Genomic DNA, 3456 nt, shown 5'->3' on the forward strand with positions numbered 1-3456 from the left:
AAACAGGCGTCGATAAAAATTCGAAATCGAAAGAAAATCTCTGAAAAGTGAAGGCGATTTTCGAAAAGTAAATTTTCGTAGACAGAAAATCCGGTATACGATATGCTACGCGATGCTACAGATAAAAAGCATATGCAATTGCAATTTTCTCTTAATTTCGCGTTTTGCGCGCGATAAATTATTTTGGCGAAAATTTTCATTTTGAATTTTAATTTTTCATATTTTAACAGAGGTATAATTTAAACTGATTTTCGAAAATCAAAGTAAAAAAAAATTTTCCGGTACCGGGAATCGAACCCGAGCCTCCTGGGTGAGAGCCAGGTATCCTAGCCACTAGACCATACCGGATTACGTTGAGAGATAGGAATTTTTCGTAATTTTTCCACTTTTTTATCGCGATAAATTTAATATTTCCTACGATATTTCACAATACTCTCGAACAATATTTCATAATATATCCCGTAATATTGTTCTAATATTCGATAACTCAGGTTTTAAACTTTCCCTCGCCAACACACTTTTCTGCGATATCATTCAATATTTCTCTCGGGCGGACGAAAATTACGTTTCCACGTATTTAAACTTTGCAGTATCGATCTATTTATCGGCTCCCTCTCGCGATACGATTGACAATACCGGAATCAATAACATTGTCGGGACGGGATAGTTAGAAACAAAGGTGCAACACGGTTGAAAATAAACGGGCCTCTCTCGAACATTTTCCTATGTGGGTATCTGGGTTAATCGGTTTCCACTGGCCGCTCGGTTGCTGTGGCGGCTCGCCACCGAAGTGTGAAAGTAAAATAGTGATACAATAACGATAAATAAACCCTGCGAGCTTATCTCTGTTAATTTCGACCGGACTACAAAGAGGGTAATCAGGGATTTTTCGTCGGTGGTCACAATACGCGTGTGCCGTATACGGAGGAACGAGAGACGTATGGGTGAGCACTGGCGCACACAGGATACCGATGGAAAAGAAAAAAAAAAAAAAAAAAGACCGCCAGTCTTACTCAGCGTGCGGTATCATATCGAGACCGGCAACCTTATATTTTCTCGTCATATTAAAGTACACTCGCTGCCGGCAGATAGGGACCATTATTCTCTATCCGTTACGACACGACACGCGGATTACGTGGCAAAATCGTTGCTTCTGATTCTGTTCCGCCGACGACTCGAGGAGAGAAAAGTTCCTCGGCGGGAAGAGGGGAGGAAGTTATCCTTCTTCACAAGGATCTCGATGAATTTATACTTTTTGTCGGGGCCTGATCGGTAATGTGTGGATCGGTATTTGTCCGTGGAACTGGAATTTCCAAAAAAAAATTTGAACGTGCTGTTGAAGAGAGACACTTTTGAATGATAAGTAATACACTCGTGAACGTATACATGAAAATACGTAAAAATCGTGAATATATATATATATATATGTAATTTCTCGTCCCAAGAAAATTGAGTCGTCCGTATCCGTTGATGGACTCCTTCCAGTTAAATTCAACGAGTTTCGAACGAGTGTCGCCTGCAGCAATCGGGTAAGAGAGACGACGAAGAGAACACGGAGACGGAGACTTTCTGCCGGGGGGAGGAGGGTCTCAACTGGCTTGAGCCAGAGAAACGAGAGGAGCCAGAGAGAAGGAGAGAAAAAAACTGAACTGAAAAATAACTAAATATAAAAAAAGAGGGTAAAAGAGAGGCCGCTGGTACGCGGAGTAGATCGGCCGGCCAGATCTGGCCCTTTATTAAATTTCATTTCGAGAGAAATATTGCCCGGGGGTGGACGAATGAAAGAAGCAATCCGCGATTGTACCGCAATATCTTACTTCGATCGGTATCCGGTAATACGTTCTTTCGGCTACAACGAGGAGGAGACCCGGGGGCAAAAAAGGAGGGTAAAGAGAGACGGCGAGGGTGGGGGCGGCGAAAAGAGGAGAAAAAAATACATATATGACGGCGCTCAGTGTGTGGTATCTGGCCCGCGACCTTATATATATATATATATATTTTTTTTTTTTTTTTTTATATTATGCTACAACGCCGGTGTACTGGCTGCTGCAGATAGCGCCCATTATTCTGCCTCTTACGAACGACATGCGGACAATGAGAAACATGGGCCCACCCGTGGCTCCAAGTGTGTCCCCTCCCTTTGCAATGAAACGTGCAAATTCTGATGCGTTTGCATTTGCAATCACGCGCGTAGCGATCATGGACGCCCAATTATGGATGTTTAAGGACGTTGAAGTTTCCGGGTTCCGTTGGCGAAAATTTTAATTTTCACGCGTGTGACGATTAATGGCGCCCCGATGCTGTGGAATTTTTGATCTTCTCGCGAAAAATTATCAACTCTTCGAGAAAGTCCTTTTCTTTGTCTCTAGTGAGAATTAATATTCTCGTTTGATTCTCGTTCGAATTGCGAAGGAGACACGTATTTAACGCTATCTCTCCTCGATCGTCCGTTGACACTGACCAAGAGGCCAAGAGCGTCCAACCAGTGAGAGAATATAGCGCGGTTGAATCGAAGTTAAACCGCGAACACGATTCGTAACGCGCGAGCAAACGATTTCGATCAATAGCCGGCGCATAAACGATTTTATTACGACGACGTGGAACATTTGTTTAGCGGGATACGGCAAAAGGCCGGGGTATTGGTTGGACCACGGCTCATTATGTAGCGTCTATGCACCCCGATGGGAATACTATGCAAGAACACAGCGCTCTTTGATACTCGAAAGTACCTCGCCAATATCGCCGGCCCAGAATGCCCCCTTCAATGGACCCATTTCACTCGACGGGGGTTCACCGGTAATACGCGATCATCTTAACGGACGCACGAGCCGCAGACGCGTACGATCGCCACGAGATATTGCGTCCATTACGTTATTTCGTGTCCCGAAAACGCGGGACGGATGAGTTTCGTTTGCCTGGATCATCGTCCTTGAGAAATGTTACACCGCCCCTCTTTAATTTCGGATTATCCTCGTTCGGATTTGCATAATTGGTTCATTCGACGATTCGATTGATTAATTCGATACGTTTCATCGAATGTGGTTGTTATTCTGATTTCTTCCTTTCGATCATCCGACGATTATCGAAATAAAAGAAGAAGAAAGTTGGAGATTAATTGTTACTTCTTCGCGTAGCGTAGAGTTTGAATTTTCGCTCGAACGAAATTCCATCTCGTTTCTTTCAGCAGGATACAGAATACGTACAGAACGCGATATATATATATGTAATAGCAAGTGGAGGAAATAACGATTTCCAAGAGCCGTGAATATGAATCATTATTCCACATTCGTTACGTTAGTAAAATAGCCAACACGGAATTGTGGTGGCAGAGCAGCGTTCGTGGCCATGTTAACCAACTGGTTCTACGAGAAGAATCGATAATCTAGGATGGTCGTGGCCCGAGAAGGACGAAACGATATCATTGCTCACGGTCTCGTAAATCACGAACCTACGGTT

The 3456-nt window shown here is 43.5% G+C and overlaps 1 non-coding gene across 1 annotated transcript; it reads right to left on the reverse strand.

The window, feature by feature from the left end:
* Window positions 1-276: 276 nt before the first annotated feature.
* Window positions 277-348, reverse strand: TRNAE-CUC (transfer RNA glutamic acid (anticodon CUC)). The gene has a single exon. It is a non-coding gene; the product is annotated as a tRNA-Glu (tRNA).
* Between the last annotated feature and the right edge of the window lie 3108 nt (window positions 349-3456).

The sequence above is a fragment of the Apis florea genome, unplaced genomic scaffold, assembly GCF_048593485.1.
Source record: "Apis florea isolate Af1SG1 unplaced genomic scaffold, ASM4859348v1 contig_3587_pilon, whole genome shotgun sequence".
Taxonomy (NCBI): Eukaryota; Metazoa; Arthropoda; class Insecta; order Hymenoptera; family Apidae; genus Apis; species Apis florea.